The sequence below is a fragment of the Drosophila bipectinata genome, chromosome 3R (genome assembly GCF_030179905.1).
Source record: "Drosophila bipectinata strain 14024-0381.07 chromosome 3R, DbipHiC1v2, whole genome shotgun sequence".
NCBI lineage: Eukaryota > Metazoa > Arthropoda > Insecta > Diptera > Drosophilidae > Drosophila > Drosophila bipectinata.
In genome coordinates, this window is record NC_091739.1 from 16,328,291 (window position 1) to 16,346,189 (window position 17,899).

General features: G+C 40.0%; 1 protein-coding gene and 1 non-coding gene across 4 annotated transcripts in view; one reads left to right on the forward strand and one right to left on the reverse strand.

The window, feature by feature from the left end:
• The window catches only part of Fur1 (Furin 1), a 112,865-nt gene that overhangs the window by 12,498 nt on the left and 82,468 nt on the right, over positions 1–17,899 (forward strand). The window contains exon 1 of one of the 3 annotated variants that reach the window (XM_070282191.1): positions 16,037–16,325. The exons of the other annotated variants lie outside the window; for them this stretch is intronic. The gene's annotated coding sequence lies outside the window, so the exon portion shown is untranslated. Of the gene's footprint in view, positions 1–16,036; positions 16,326–17,899 lie in introns of those variants that run through there. 3 annotated transcript variants of the gene reach the window in all.
• On the reverse strand, positions 13,935–14,006 carry TRNAW-CCA (transfer RNA tryptophan (anticodon CCA)). The gene has a single exon. It is a non-coding gene; the product is annotated as a tRNA-Trp (tRNA).

Here is a 17,899-nt window from a genome sequence, read left to right on the forward strand (position 1 = left end):
GGGCAGGGTGACACTCCAACCATTAAAATACTAAAATCATTTGTTTTATTCTGCTTTTGGACAAAGTGTAAAATTCAACACCAACCGAATCTCACACTCGACTTGTCGTCAGAACGATGTCGATGAACTCTGCTGGCTCTCAGAGATTCAGATACAGATACAAAGTATTCAGAGGCTGTGAAGGGCGATAACGTTCACTGGTTGTCACTCGATCGGACGGAGACTGGAGACTGGATGGGAAATTAGCATAAGCTTGCTAACTGCCAACTGGTAGAGTAAACAGCGATATCAGTGCCCCGAAAACCTGAAAAATCTATAATATATATGGTTTGTTATTGTTTGCACTCTGGGCTGTATCAGTCATGAGACTTAAAAGCAAACAAAGTGTCTCGGTGGCGATTAAAAGATTAAGTTTAATATTAAACTATATGGTCTAGAAAACAGGGCCTTGACTAAGCAGAAGAATCATTCTAGCCATTAAAACTAGCCAGACTTTCAAACAAGTTTTTAAAATGAATTAGGTATAATTATACAGCATCCTATTATCTGTAAATTTTCACAAAAGTATTTTAAAATAGGAGAGAAAATTAGCATTTATTGACAATTTCTAGAAAAGTGAAAAGCAGGCGCCAACTCGCCAAATTCAAAACCCAAACACAAGCAAATTAAAACGTAATCGGGCTTTCCTGTTTGCGCCTTTGGCCTCTGGCCAGGCCCATCATAGCATCATAATCAAAGCCACGATAATGATTGGGCTAATGACTATAGCCGGGCATTAATGTGATTATCAGTGGCTTGTCGGGCATTTCCGAAATGCGAACAAAACCAAACAGAGTTTGCAGGAAAATGTGAATGAAAGCTTAATTAGGAAAGGACTTGATGAACGGAGTATTTCTTTAATTTATTTGTTAATTAAAAGATAAAAATTAAACAATTATTTTAAGCCAAATATTTAGTTTTTAAGAACTTTTAGCTTTGTATTGTCATGATGACCCTTCACTCCACCCGTCACTCGTTATGAAATCATTAAATGACCCGTCTTAACCCCTTAACCGCCAAAAGGCTTGTGGCTCCAGCTCACTAATTCCTTTGTAGGCTGCCAAAAAGGGTTGGCTGGGATCCGTGGATCATCTGGGGAGTGTGGGCCAGCCAGTCTGTGCCTTTGGGGCCAGTCTGCCTGTCTGTAAATCATATCAAAGGGCAAAAGGGCGGCAGGGGTCGGGTCGCTTAATTTATGTGGTTTTACTTTGTTTGTTTTTCCTCGGTTATGTTTTTGTTTCAACTCTAAGCGGAAGTTTTTCTTTGACTTAATTTCATTAATGAACTTCAGCGATTTCCAGCGCGTTTTAAAGCCAGGAGATAGAGAGGCTTTTTTGCGGTTAGTTTGGCAATTAATCAATTAAGATTCTATGCAAATTTATTCCACACTGAGATTCAACTTTTCAGCGCGAGTGCTTTTGTTTTCAATTTGCATAATTAATTGTATAAGCAGTGCATTTAAAATTAACCATTTAAACAAATAGTAATTGTTGTGAAGAGCTCTTGAAAAAGACAATATTTATATTTTAACGTGGATCAGAACGTGGTGCATCATAAACATGGAATTAATGGCTTCCTCGGAACACCCTGGACATGCACCCTAATTTTGTTTTAAATTAAAGGATCGCTGCGATCCCTGTTTCCCAAGAAAAGCCATTAAGTTTATGCCGAAATCCAATTAGCCATCGATTTTTGATAAGAAGGCCCATAACCAAGATATGGAGTTACAAATTAAGGCCTTTAATCATAAAAGGAGGTCGGCGGGAGGCCAGCCACAGATGATGGAAAATCCACCCTGAGGAACTACTCCCAAAAGGGACAGGGTCCAGCTATAAGGTGACAAAAAAACGAGGCGGGTAGGGGGTGTTGACCGACTCTGGGTGGTGGATAGGGCAGTTGACTCAGACCCAGACAATACGTGCGAAAAATGCGGAAAAAAGGAAAAAAACTGGGGAAAACTGTGGACAGCTGGTTGACAACCAAAAGCAATTGTTCTGGCTGATGAGGAGGGTGCTGGTTGTGGGTACGGTGCTCTCTCTACTTTTCCATTGATGAGGGAATTTGTCGAGAAGGTGGCATACCCACATCACAACGTGACTAGAGAAGTTGCCTGTGCATTGCGGTTCACTTAGCCACGTGTTTTTCCCTGCGGTTTTTCCACCAGAGAACTATGCTCACTCCCCCAACACTTCCTCACACCCTCGAATAACACCCGTAAAATCCTCAGGCTCACGATACTCCGACGCCGGATACACGCGCAGACAGAAAACGGATGTAATTAAGGATTTTGCGTGTGCCCAGTGCAAAATTTTGCCCAGAAAGTGGTGCACTCGGAGATATTTTGGCAAGAACTTAATAAAAATTAAGGTTCTTCAGTAAGGATTTTAAAGAATAGAAAGTGTTCTTTGGAAGAAAATGAATATATTTAATTTATTAAAAATATTTCTATATTTTTTACACAAATTTTCTTGAGAAAACCAGACAGTTTTGAAGTAAAGACCATTTGAAGGCGCCCTCTATGGCTGGTGTTTGATTAGCCGCCTTGAACTTAATTGCTTTTGTACGTCGGGGTGATGGTATGGTCCTTGATTTGCTTACCCTAGTCATTGTATCCGCATTGTAGCTACGGCAAAAATGGAGCTAATTATGCGACTTCGATGCCACATTCTGAAAACTCCACCTCGCAGTGGCAGAGACCCAAAACTAAATTAAAATTCCTGGCCCATAGCTCATTGCCTATGCGATCCCAACTAAACCAGAGCCAAATCCTTGGGTAAATTAATTTCGCACATAAAATACGGCGAACCCCAAAACATATTTTCCACGAAAGAATCACAAAATCAAGCCAAGAAGGAACCAAAAACCCATAAAAAAGGGGGCGATGGGAAATCCCGAAAATCCCTTCAGGTCTTGGAACTAAATCTGGGATAGGCTTGAATTTTGAAGAGGTCCCCGCTACTAATTGAAGGAAAATAAAGAAGAAAAATAAACTAATTTGGCCAAAAAAGGCAGCCACAATTTTATTACAATACCGAACCCCAAGAACCGATGACAAGAAGGTCCTCCCATAAAATAAAAATCAACAACATGCACATCATAAAATAAATAAACTATGGAGGGAGGAGAAGCAGAGAAGGATGTTCGACGCGACTTGAATTTCTACGCAATTTAACTTTCTTGAATGTGGGATGTATGTATGTGGAAAAATATCAACAAGAATGAGCGGGCAACTGTCTGCCAAAATTGGCATAATAAATGCGATAACAGTCCCCAAAAACATCAGCAAACTTAAGCGGACCGAAAAGTTGCTCTAACAAGCGCCTAACAAGTATATAAGGATATGTGTGTAGGTAGTGCTATATATAAGAGAGGCTGAAGTATGAATGGATTCCCTAAGTAGTATATCTTTGATGACACATAGAGACGAACTTTGGCGAATATTAAACCAATAAAGGGCCAGGATTTACTCTTCCTCTTGGAAGCTTTTCGGCCAGAAACTCATTTATTTCGGCCCTGTGATAACAACAACAGCGGGATCTAAGCTTCAGACTGGCCAGGAAGATGGTATTTCGTTCTATACCCTGTAAGATAGGAGATGAAGTATATACTGAGATACCTCTAAGAGATACCACCCAAGTCGAGTCTTCTGTGTCTGATTTACTTGCTCATTTCTACTTAATTTTGTTTTTTTTTTTGCAACATTTTGCACATCATATGGCACATAGTTGATGGTTTTGTTGTTGTTGTCTGGCTGGCCCCATTGTTATGGTCGCATATCTTAAAAAAAAAGAGTACGGATGTATATATTGGCAGCCCCGTAATGTAATCATGATTTTAAGCAGCTTTAATATTGTGTTCCGAGTGCCAACCAACCCCTAAACAGGCGCCTGGGATGTAAGGACCTTGCGGCATGAAATTTTTATTATTATGTTGGAAGTTTTTGCTCCTCCACGGAGACGGAGCTCATGTTATTTTTTGTGTGGCGCTCCAGAATGATGAACTGAACTGGTCAGACCCCGCGGAATATACCCCTAAAAAATGACAAAAAATCTCTGAATTCGAGTGCTGTTTTTCCTCGGGCTTTCTCCTCATCGTAATGTGCTGCATTTAATCTTTGGAATTGCGAGTCCTTCCATGGCTGTGATTTGGTTTCGGCACTGCCCTCCTTCATGCTCGTCAAAATGTGACAACAAATTGGCTTTTGACGTGCTTAATGAGCGGCATTTCCTCCGGACCGGCATGTCCTTTTATTTTTGTTTGAGTTGGCGAAAGTTTTTACGAGAACATTGGGGTTTCCTTATCGGACTTTCGGCATGAAACTGCGATTCTCCAAATGACTAAATAAAGTGGCGAAATCAGAAAGATATTTCGTCGGACACTCTGAGATTTAATTCGATGGTTTTATGACGAGTTAGAGACAAGTTAGTCGTAATTAGAGAGTATCTAGTACTATTACTAAACATATATCTAGTACTAAGAATATATAGCTTAAGAAAGTATATATGTTTCAAATGAGTTCACAAAGTCACGACTTGTTAGAAGAAGTGACTCCCAAAGTGCACCTTCTTCCAGCTGACTGCTTCAGTGCACAGATCAGGTGCCATTGCAGTCGCGATTCCACTTAGTTTCTCCGAATTTATTATTCATAATTTATTACTATTTTCCATCGCGCTGACATGTACAGGCCAGTAAACAAGAAAAGTTATCTGAAACTCATTCTCCTCTGGCACTAATAATTATGCATTTGTTTTGGTCGAAACGTAATTAAATAGCCCATCGCTTATCAAAAAAGCAAATACAAGCTGAACAAATAAGCAGAACAGATAAGAGCCCTCTCTCCAAACCCAACCTTGACATTATTTGACTCATAATGTGGATCACAAGTTGATTTCTGAATGAAAATAAATCAGTTAAGGCTTAGCTTTTATTTGAACTAAAGGTTGGAGATTAAAATAAAGAGTATTTAGGTCTTCCTCTAGTATTCCTCATTATTTATCTTGAAAGTGACGCAGTCCATTGCGAATCTCTTTAACAATAACTCATTAAAAGCAAAATCGAATATTTTTCTAATGATGCAATCAATTAAAGTTACAATTCCCCACCGAGGGAACACAATAAGCTAATTACCCGGCAGAAATTGTGTTAAATAATTACTCGATTTTGTATACATGCACTCAGGTCTGTTTGTCGTCTGATTAGATAACGCATCGAGCCACGATTGATGGCGAAAAGTGGCAGTGACTAAGAGTACACAGGAACACAATGGGAGTGGGTCTAGACACATAAAATAACATAAAAGTTGGCGTGACAGGAAAACACTCAGAAATCACTTGAGACACGGTTCCTGAACGACCTGTGAACCCCTTTTAAGGCAAAATAGCCAGGATATGCAGTCGGGGCCGACTTAATTAGAGCTGGAAAAGTCTAGGAATGACAATGAATACTGGCCGACAATCATAATGGTTGGGGCATAAGCTGAAGTGGTGAAAACACACGGGCCTGGCCGCACAAGGATCATTAATCAAATGTCCAGACAAGTGTAAAGTATAAAGGAGCTCTTCGGCCCAAAGGTCTTGAAAATAAAATGAAGTATACTCCTTGAAGACAGGGCGGAAGTACAGTGGAACCAGAATCTAGAAACTTGCTGCCGGGTCCTGGTATCTCTTCATTTTTCCCCAACATTTTTTATTTCCAGCTGACAGCTCGAAGATGGCGCCTAGCACGTAGCATTGTGAAGAGCTCGACAGTGCCGTAGGCTCAGCCAACACTGCAGACACTCCTCTCCGCTGGATGGTGGATGGTGGAAAGTGGCACTTGAGGCACCTTTGCCTGTTGACAATAAACATTGCGATTTACCCACGAACACCGTACACCGAACACCGTACACCGAACCTCCGACAACGCACTTTGTCAACCTGGGCGCCACGAGGTGCTTCGGTGCCAGCGGGGAAAATCTAATAAGCGGCTGTTGAAAACAATATTAAGCGTCTAAAGTCTGGAGCGAGGGGCAGCAGAAACAACACGCACTAGGAATCCGGAGCCGGTTGGGGCTGGGGGAGAGTCGGACGAACGTCCGCACCGCATTGTTGACGTGGATGACATTTTAGTGTCCCAGGTGTGATTAATTCCCGTATTGTTGTGGTCGCACGCGATTGGGGAAGCTCCACTCAGAACTAAGATTACAAAAGATGGATTTATATTATACCCGAGTTTAGCTGTAGAATCACTAGATTTCTCTCAGTGCTGAAAACATTTCGTAATGGAATTTTGAGAGTGATTTTGGGGTCCCTTCATTGGATGCATTCCGTCATAATCGCTTCGGCTGTGAAATTGTGTGGAAAACTAATTTTGTCGTGCGCTGAAAGATGGAGTGGATTTCATAACTAAAGCTACAGCTAGTTTAAAGTCATCAGTGATAGATAGATAATAGATGCAACTACGAGTACTTCTGGACATCCCAGCACTTCCAGTTTTTATTAAAAACTCAATTAAATGCTATTTTAAGCCTCGCACTGGCATGTAATTATTATTTTTTAGCACGTAATTACTAATTTCATGCGATTTCCAGAGACTAGGACAATCACATGTTAGCAGCTCTTCACCTGGAATTCCCCGCTGCACTTGACTTGCATATTCGCGGAGGTAGTTACTTTGTTAAAATGAAAATAATTAAACTAGAAATTAGTAGAGCGTAACAGAGCTTGGGCCTGGGCCCTGGCAACCACTAAACCAAACTGAACTAAACTGGCTTTTGCACCTTTTTGTCCCTATCATTTATCTGGGCCCGCATTTTCTAGTTTTCAGTTTCTAGTTTCCAGGCTGGTGTTTGTTGTGGAAATCGGGGCAAGGTTGTTGGAGGTGTTGACTTAATTAGATGGCCTGTTTTTGTGGCTAGGGTTGGCATTATCTTGAGCAGTTTTATGCCACTTTTGAGTCTCTTAATTAATTGATTTTTAGAAACCCTGACATCCCCATAAAGGATAAGCTTATCCGAGAATGGGTTGAACATTTATGGCAAAACTTTATAAGACCATGAAAAAACACTTTAAGCGCCATTAAGAATTAAATGTTGACAGTCTAATACCCTCCTTGGGGGCTGTGTCTTTTCCATCAAGTGGTTTCCAAGACGATTAAAAGAGAAAGTCTTGTTTTATTAGTTTTATTTGGGTATTAAAATGTATATATATATCTTTTAATATAAAATGTCGCCTAGAGTATACTAACATGTGTAGCTATCGACAAACAGCAACAATAATGGCAGCATTAGCAACATGTGCCACTAATTGCCACTCTCCGAGTGTAGCTGCAACTTTTTATGATGCTGTCGCTAACTGTGCTCGACCAAAAACCATCTTTATAGCAATTGTTACTGATATTGCTGTTGCTGGCGGCAGCACGTGTTGCTGCTCTAGCTGGTGTTGCATTTGACATGGTCTCTTACCGACACGCGTTCCAATTTCCACCATCTGCACTCCCATTTAAGCTCATTGCCCCACATCCATTTGGGTTTTTGTTGGTGGACTGGTTGCATGGCAACCTGCTAGCACAGTAGCCCCTTTTAATTGATTTCCACCGGTCGGAAACACCTCTCAATCGTCCATCCGATTCAATGGGAATTGCAGTTAATGCAGCTGAAATAGCCGCTGCCTGGTGTAGCTGATTAGTTGCCATCTAAATTCGGCCAATTTCGGAGTAGTTGATTGGTTTTTAGGGATTACTTTGCAAAGGCAACCAAGAGCGAATAATGTCCGTCCAAACAATAATTAAAGAAGGGATAGAGGGTTCCATTCATTAGCTTCCTTAATCCCTTTCCAATTATAGAACTTTAAGCTTAAAACCCTCTTCCAATAATAATTCAAATTAAACAAAACTGACTCTCGCTATTTGCATTTAAATTAGGAAAACCTCTTTTTGTGTAAACATTTGCCCAGCAATTAAAAATTGTTTATCTAACCATCCCACTCTGTTCTGTTTACTTGCAGGTACGGGTTTGAATTCCTTGAAGACTGTCCTCCACATCGGAACAAATAAATAATAAAATTTTGCGTATGAAATAAAATACAATCGGAGACATCACAACTAAGACCAGTGCACCGAATATGCAAACATTCGAATAAAAAAGCATTCGTCTTCTTTGGGGAGCTGTGCTGTGAGTGGAATAAATAAAATTGGCAGTGTGCTCTTTTGGGAAATGTGCTTACACATTGTGTATTTCGATATTTGACTTTTGATAGCTATAGCTATAGCCAGCCAATCGTCGCATTATGAACTTGACACACATTGGAAGCGCCACACTTCTGGGCACACGAGAGAGTCTTTAAAAGAGGGTTTATATTTTGAAATATAAAATTTACAAAAATATAGGCAGTATTTAAGCAATATCCATATCACTTGTGTTTATAATTTTGGAATAAAACTATAATTGTGACTTTTTCTCAGTGCACTCACTACTCACTCCTCAGATTACTCGGATTTCCAATTCAGAACGTGTGAAAAGCGTCCTATGGCCGGCTGTGAATCAGCGAGTTGGATTCGAGGTAGTTGTCCAGCTGTGAGGAATGTTGGCTCGTTTTGCATATCGAATTATGAAACGATTGCGCCTCTTCCCTGTGTGGGCGGATTATTTCAAAGAAAAAGTCCCATTTCCCACTTGAACTTTAAGTTTCTTTAGTAATTTTTGTTTAAATTATAGGATGTTATCCACACTTATCCTCTAGTCCCTCCCACGCTACTCTGGCCCTTTTGGGTTACCCAATTATTTGATGAATACACCAGAGTTTACATATTTATGACACCGTCGTCTTGGACCTTAGATGACAATGCCCCCTTCAACTGAATCGATTACGAAGGTCTGGGACTTGTGTGTGTCTCGAGACTCGTGAGAATAGAGATATGTATTCCCAAAGCCAAACAGTGGATAATTTCCATAACAAACACACACAAAAGACACAAAGTTCGTCTGCCAGTCTCCGGAGGTGCCAAAAATATGTAGTTCAAGTCCGAAATGATGGACATACGCGCCCATTTCTTGCTTGACAAAATTGAAAACAAATTTAAATGTTAATGCGTGTTTTGGAAGAAACCGAACTAGGTTGTTTGCTTACAACTATACATCTGGGCACTAATCCCATAATACTGACACTTGATTATTGCCTGAAATTTACATAAAATAAGATATATAGTATTATTGTAGAAAATAAAACTGATGGGCTTTAATTGGCGATGAAATACATCCATGAATCAAGGGTCTAGACTCTAGACTCTCAATTGATTGCCATTGCCTCTGTCTATATTTTTTAAGGGCATAAAGTAAACAAAGCGGAGGCAAGAGTGCATCTACATGGCTTTGTTTTGGTTCTGGGTCACCCACAAAAAAAAAAGTGAAATCGAATATAGTACAGAAACAGGAACAGGAAGATATGGGCGCCCATACGCCCAGACCCAAACCATTGAACTGTGCAGCCAAGCGCCGGCATTGATGTGGAATTAATAAAGCATGGACCTGCGCTTAGAACAACAAAGACTGAAAGAAAGTGCGATAGTTCGGGGAAAGTGAGTAGAGATATATATGTATGTAATTGCAGCTGCAGTTTCCCTGAGCCTGAGCCTGAATGCTTGCCTCGATGCTATAAAAGCGATTTATTAATGTCAGTCAGACAAGTGCCTGCTGGCGTCAGTGGGTGCGGCTGAGCTCCAGGCAGAGTGGATAGTGGATCGTCATACAGCAACATCGGCCATGCAGCATGCAGCATGCAGCATACAGCATGTGGCATACATAGCACCACCGGCTACATCAGTATCAGTAGAGAGCACCACCGGGCGATTGGCGACTGGCGGCTGTGGTTGCACGAGAGATACAGTGGTACTATCAATGAAAGATACAGAAAGATATATCAGCTTATACTTCTAGGGTGTAGGCCCCTACTTTCATCCCACTGTACCTGGCATGTTTGTAATAATGTTGCCAGTGATGAGCATCGGCTCATGTTGCCTCTGATGCAGCTTCTGATGTTGATGTTGCTGCTGTGGCGACGGGGCGGCAGATGTTAACCTCTCTCCTTGCCCCTGGTCTGGTGGTGCATGTGCATGTGGATGTGGATGGGGCATGGGTGTGGTGTAAGTGTAATGTGTTCGAGTCGTGGACAAAGTGATTCATTCATTCATTCATTCGCCCGGCAACTGCTCGTAGCCAGCATTAATGTTGATTACATGCCGACAGTTTGTACATAGACTTGTCATCTGCACCATAAACGGCGGCCAGGGCTCCTTATATAAGCAGTCTACACTGGACGAAAATCTGTATATATATATACGTAACAGAGCCAATTGTCGAGCTGTTGTGTGTGTCTTTCACATTTTATTAAATTGTTGCATTCCTCGGGGTTTTCTTTCGGGAAAGCGGATCTGAGATCACACCCTCTGGGCCCTGGCCTGAGTTTGCTTTCCTCTTCTTGGGATAGGTCCCCCTTGTATTTGTTTGTCTTTCGGGAGAAATGTTTTGTTTGTGTTTGGCGTTGTATTTGATAATTATCCTAATTATTATGGCTCGTCGGAGGGGGGATGAGTGTCAATTGGCCTCCTCTGGCTCCTTTGTCATGGTTGGTTAACCCTTTTGGCATTCCCCAGCATCAAAGGCCCCAGAGGGAGGTACGATGTATCTGTCTGAGCTACTCGAGAGTGGTTCAGCCAGGCTGAGAGCAATCGAAAAGTTTGCATCGCATCAATTGCATAGTTTTCACTCCCCTTCCAACCCTCACTGCCTTTTGGTATTAATTAACCAAAGCAGAAGCAAGTTTCTGATCCAGTTGGTGAGTGGCCAGAGCGATTCAGGTACTCCACTGCCATTAACAGCGCAGAAATAAACTTTTCCCCGAAACTTTGACAATGGCAAAGTGCTGCCTTTCCAGCAGGCTTCTTCAAGTGGGAAGATGCATTTAATTAACAAAATTAGCAATGCAAATCTGAGTAGTTTACTCACAAATAAATCGTAGTATACCTATACCTTCAAGAGATTAGCAAATACGAGTCACGTTAGTCCAACCCCAAAGGCAGTAGGTTTTGAAAAGGGTTCGAAGAAACAAAAACCATGAAATGAAATTAACGTTGTTTTTGGGGACAAAACCACAGCTCGCATTTTTCACGCCCCAAGCCATAAGAAACGACCCAAATTCTTGTAACAGAATTTTGTAAAAAATCAGGGAAATTATGTGAAAAATGTGCAATTTCATGCGGACTCCGTAGGCCACTCGTTTTCGGGGCTTCTGTTTCATATTTCTAGTCATACAGTTGACTGAATTTGACAAATTGTAAAGTGGCCTAGGGTCCTGGGTCCTAAATCCGGGAATCCTTGGGCCCAAACAAAAACACATCCAGAAAGGAGAAGTACAAGCTCATACATTGTAATACAGTATATGGCACAAACTAATGATTATTAATGTTGGCAAGGATTTGCGATCCCCTAAAGGATTTGTTTTCTTGCCGGATTAAATTGCCTGAAAGATGACCTTCTGTGGAAATTGAAATTTAATTCAAAACGAATGCTATTTACAATTAATTTCAGACATTGAATTAAAGCGCAATGCAATGACAATTTTTTGCGCTATTCGGTTTTATTGACAAATAATGCAAATAGAGGAAATGACTTTGTTTACTACAAATTACGCGCAACTGAACGCATAATTATTTGCTAATTAAATTACAATTTCACAGAAACGGCCCTAAAATCGGTAAAATAATACAGATAGAGCAAACAATTGGCGATAGATGGCAGTGGCTGGCAAACAGATTCTCACGCAGATTATGGGGACAATTAAAATTTCCACAAAATGACCCAAAAATTCACAATTCACAAATTTATGACGATCAATTTTTAATTGCCAGCCAAACTGGGAAAACAGTAAAACAAACAAACTAACCACTCTAATTGATGTCTAATGAAAAGTGCTGCGGAATAAAATTCAAAAGCAATTTGCACGAGAGCGATAAACAATGAAATACTATTTTATGGGTGTGAAGGCCATCTACGATGGTCAGATATTCTAAAAATAAATCAACAGAACTGTGGCTGTAAATTGTGTATTCATGACATGGAGTCGAGACTTTAATTTTAGTCGAAGTAATTAGCCGTCATCACAGGTGTACATCAGTCCATAACTTCAACTAGTACTAGCACTTTTTATTCCCCAAAGTTTGCCATTTAATTCTTCCACTAGCTGTGTAATTACTAACGAGATCTGGAAACTTTTCCGCTTGCCCTACGCCGGCTAATGATTGTTTGATAAGCTCTCTCGATGTGGAAGTTGTCCTGGGGGGGATCAAGATTATTTATAAATAAGGAAGCTGATGAAGAACCTCCCTTCCAATGGCGGAGCCATGAAGCATAAATAAATAAAACAAAAAGTGAGCGAAAGTGCCGAACAACTTGCACTTGTCGTCCTCTGCCGTCCATTGGCCATTGGCCATCCATCGTCCTTTCATCCTTGCTCTCACCACCAGCTTGTCATTATATATATAGGATGCATATACATTTCTTTTTCGGGCATCCTGCTGTGCAGATAGTGCAGTTCCATGACAAAAGTTTCACAATTAAAACGGCAACAACAGGACACGCTTAAGAGACTGGACTGGACGGGGGACTGTGTCCTGCCGACGGCCGACTGCGGAGTGTGGCCAAAGCCTTTAATTTTATATGCCGGCCAAGTGAAATTCATAGCCAAAGTCTATTTTATAGCTGCAACAGAAGTTTTTCCTCGGCCCGTTGCCAGTTGCCCTTTTCGGGAAAAGTTTTCCATTTTTCTTGTTGGCTTTTTATGTTTTTTGTTTTAGGGAATCTGCCATTTTTTTGTCTGCCAGCCAGCCGGAAGTTGTTAGCATGAAATCTGATTTGGGGAGGCTGGGAGGTGGCTGTATTCTGGCTTTTTGGATTTTGTGCATTGTTTCGGAGGAGTTATGGGTTCTACGGGGTGAAGATATGTAGTTGAATGAACTGCGAAGGGCAGGGGCTGGCTTTCAATGTAGATTTGTCCGATGATTTTCGGAGTAAAAGTTAAACAACTACTGGTCTTTAAGTTCTTAAGTTTTATTAGGAAACTTTCAAGACCTTCCATTATGTTCCAGATATTTGCTAAATGAGTAATTTGTAAGAGTAATTTCTTATTTAATCCTTTCAAAAATTATTGTCAGGATCTTAAATAAAAACGATTAAGTTCCTGCCTCAAACTTTCCTCCTCGAGGGACACATATGTGAGACAATTATACAAATTATCACAAAACACAAATACCCAAAGTATTTGGTTAGTTTGAGGCATGCGAGAGTTTTAATTAAAAGTTACAGCCCATTATGGGATGGCCCATTCCCAGAGCACTCACTCTGTGGGCACGTAATAACATTAGAGTTATTCGTCCCTGGGGAAATAATTAAGTAACTATTTAGATTTATTTTAAATATTTTATAGCGCATATGTTTTGGCTTTCACGCCCCAATAAACCTAAATATTAGTAATACACTATTGACCTGAAGCCAGAGATCCTATTATTTAAATCGCTTTCAACCCAACGAGCTCCAATTAGAACTCTAATATCCAAATGGTTTCCACGGAGCTGGTCATGTGTGTGCCTGCGGATTTGTGCAGTAAGTCCGCAACTCACCTGCCTGCCATTTGGAAACTAATTGAAAATACTACCTGATGTCCAGAGCTGATGTCCAAACTCCTCCCGTGGGTGTGTAAATATTTCACGCATCCATAATCCTTGCATGACGCGGGGAACAAAGTGTATCCCTATGACAGACAACCGCAAAAAATTGCAAATTCAATAAATCATTTGATGAAAAATGAATGATTATTGGATTTTTTATTTGTAGGTCAAAAATAAAATAAAAAAAATAAACTCACACTTGACCCCGACGTGATTTGAACACGCAACCTTCTGATCTGGAGTCAGACGCGCTACCATTGCGCCACGGAGTCGGGTTGGAGTCATAAGGCCTTAAAGCCAATAAGTTGTTTAGAATAACTTTGAGAATAAATCAAAGCTATTAATATTTCAATGCCGATAAGATAGGTTGGTGCAATAGATTGTGGGGTCTCCATATAATATAATCGGAGGAACGCGCAAGTACAATTGATAAGTAAGAAGCTATTTTAATAAATATGCTAAGTATATGTATGTTTTCCTAGAAATGTTTGTTATTTCTATACTTTATACTTATTATTGCAAATTGAATTAAAAGCTTAAATTCATATTTCCCAGAAATTCTTCAATAGAACCTCAATATATAACCTTGTAGCGGGAATTCTAGAATGCAATAAAAGAGGCTAGGCTACGTGCCATTTGTAGAAACGTACTTGTTTTAAATAATAAAATGAATTCCTTTTGTTAGAATCATTGTTGACAAGGGGTCCTATTGGCCTATTTTAAGAAAATATTTATCAGACTCTGTGAAATTATGCAAGTCTTACTTAACGCATTCGAATCCATTTTGGAGGCTGCTGGCCTGTCCTATTTGCTGTGTTGCTTGTCAAGTCAATTGCGTAATTAACATTCGTAAGCAGTGGCTGGGACTACTCAGCCTAATTGAAATTTTGGACAGAAGCCAAACAGCTTCACCCCACTGTGGAGCTGGGGCTGGAGCATCCTCCAGTTGCATCTTTGATTCATAATTTGGGAACCACCTCCCTCGCCCTATTTGGATTTAGTTGTGTGGCCAGGACTCTTGTCATTAGCATATGCTTTGGAAACTGCAATATTTGAGTCCTCATCCCTTGCCAAGAGGGAGCCATAATAAGGAGCCATAAGGAGCTGTAAGGAGGAACTAAGTCAACAATGCCCGAAGCAAAGGCCAACAACATCATCAACATGAGGCCGATTGCAGTCAAGATTCAATATGTGTTTAGGGCTCTTCGGACAAGAGTGTGTGCCTAATAGGATTTATAATTCATGGACTGTCACATCCAAAATTCATATTCGGCTCCATCAAACCCGTATTAATTATGCCTCTAATTTAATAGCCGCACTTTCGTCAGCCATCGGGTTTAATTGCTTGTTTTGGCATTCCAAATATTGTCAACTGCTTATTCCGCGCCAATTAATTGAGTTTAAGCCACTTAACGCTCTGCCTGTTTTGCAGGTAAACATGCATCTAATTATTAAAAATATACAAGCTTTATAATAATACTTATATGTAAGATAACAAATAGAGATTGAGGGCATCGGTTCATTGGAAATTCCCCCGGGAGAAGCCACAACATTTATTAATTATTTTTAATGGAAGTAAATCACTCGAACACGCTCGAACACTGTGCTTAGTGGCTGGATGATAATTTAGGCCCACTCCAGGCCAGGTAGGGGTACCCGATGTGCCAGGTAATTACTCTAAATTTGAACCGCACTTCGAAGGCCGTGTTCGAGGGTGGCGCTAAACATTTCGATTAGCGTTCAATCGAGTGCACATAACTGTAGATGAACCAGTAAACTGTCAAAGTGGGGAAAACTGTTAATTGAATTGCTCTAGAAAGTCAAAGCAGAGTCCCGGTTCATTAGGGAAAAAGCCGAGTTCTGGATGGCTTTTCATTAGCGTTGTGTAAATTGGTGTATCTACGTATCTGCATCTTGTATCTGCTAATTGCCCTGATTACCGAATTCGCGTGCATATCTCCCAAAAGTTCAACTACCCTTTGATATAATAATGATTATAAAGATCTTTATACTATATAGATTATATTGTGCATCTGTTGGGTAATGAAATTTAATTATCGACGATCAGTCATTAAAATGTAATGTTCTTTTTGGAAAGACAATTTTTAATATTTGCACGAGTTCGGGATGGTTGTAGAACACTGCACCCGTCCCATTCATCTCCCTCATTGTACAAAACTGATTATCAGCAATTATTTGAAATTCTGCAATATTATTTGTTTTTTTTTTCCAACAGCTACCCTGGTGATAAGTCCCACAGCCGGTTCAGTTTTGTTTCGACCTCTGGCTCAGCCGGTTCAGCTTTTTAGGGCGCTTGTCAGTCGCGTTATTGACACGATTGTCTTTCTATTGGTGGCCACACACTAAAATAATTAAAGATCAGTGCCCCTACCCAGTGTGCTTTGCTGAAAAAGTCATAAAAAAAATCTAATAAATAAATCACCAAGTGTACTAATGGTTTTGTGTTAAATTAAAATAATAATAAAAATGTTCTATAAAGTGCCTTTACAAAATTATTAAGAATATTATTACTTAGTACAATAGCAAGCGGTCTGGACAATCGCTCTTTAATATGCCATTTGTATACATAGGTATTTTATATTTATTTTTAGTCCCCATTTCCACAAGCAATAAATCAAAGATGATTCGATTAGCAACCTTGGAGTGGCTGCTCGCTCGCCCACTTAATAGCCAAAATAAATCGAGCAGAGTGCTGGGAGCTTGAGCTTGAGAAGAGCATCTATTATCTCCAGTCACTGGGTAATATCTTGTCAAGACCAAAAATCAAACGGCATGACACAAAGTAATGGCCTTAATTAAAAGAAGCCAGGCAACTTCCGCATAAAACACGTGCCACTTGACACTGTCGTTCAATTGCAAGCTCTTCTGTGGAGTTTCAAGGCCAAGTTTAGGCTATAAATATATATATTTTAGCAATTGAGCTTAGACTTCTCTTGCCTTTATGATTTCAATTTACATTCGATGCGCCTCAGAGGCGAGCAAATAAACGTCAGAGTGCCAGAGCGTCAGACCGAAGCCGGCAATTAAGAGTTGTCTGAAGAAGTGAACGGACCATGAAGCGCATTTCAATGTCAGCGCTGAGATGAAATGAAAATGTTTATGCTATTTGGACAGCTCCGAAAGGTCAGACTTTGGGGTCTCTGCTCAATTGAATTGTGTAACTTGAAAATGCTCAAGTATAATTAAAGCAGCCTCCAAGGCATCCACGACCGAAGATTGAGGCCTCAAGAGGTCGCTTTTGAAGTCCGCTCGGCGAGGGGTGTGAGTAGGCCTTTGATCTTTGGCCATTCTCTGACTAATAGCAGACATTTTCGCTAAGAATCCGTTGACCAGTTCAATAATAATGAGGAGGAATCTTGAAAAACGAATCTAAGTAATGAACTGCAAGGCTTTAAGGGGGGACATCTGAGTAGAATTTTGAAAAAATCGAAATTTTTTTTTTTCGCTTAAAAAATTTTTTAGGGTTTTAAAAATTACATATCAAAAGATAGAGTCCCGCAAAAGTGTCTAAGTGCCGAAATTTTCCATTCTGCGGCGATGCCTCACAGGTATGTCCCACAGTAATTAAAACTTTAAGCTCGTTTTTCTCGAAACTTCTTTTTTTGGTTTGGCCGAACACCTAACTCGAACAACTCTTAACCTATCGATCTAAAATTTTGACAGTATACTCAGAATACCTATGTCTATCGACACACGTAGGATTTTTTTTTTATTTTGCTTACTTTTTTTTTTATCAACAATTTTGTGACGTTTTTTGTTAGTGAAAATGGAAAATTTTGTTCAATCACTTGCCATTTTGGAAAAAATCAATATATCGAAAAAATCCTACGTGTGTCGATAGCCGTTGAGATAAAGAAACTAACAAAACTTGATTTTTTGTTCTAGATCAAAAATTAAGGACGTTAGGTGTTCGGCCATGGACCCCCTTTAAAAAAAGAGGGCCTACGAATAATGGCTGCAGGGCCGCAATGTTGTTTTCGATTTATAAAAAAAAATTTTTTTGTGTAGTTTAAATATAATATAATAAAACCCCATTTACAAATTTTCGATTAGCTGTTTTGATTTGGTCAAAAAAAATTCGAGAAAAACCGTTTTTTTTTGGCCTGTTACTCAGATGTCCCCCCTTAAGGTTGAACTTTATTTC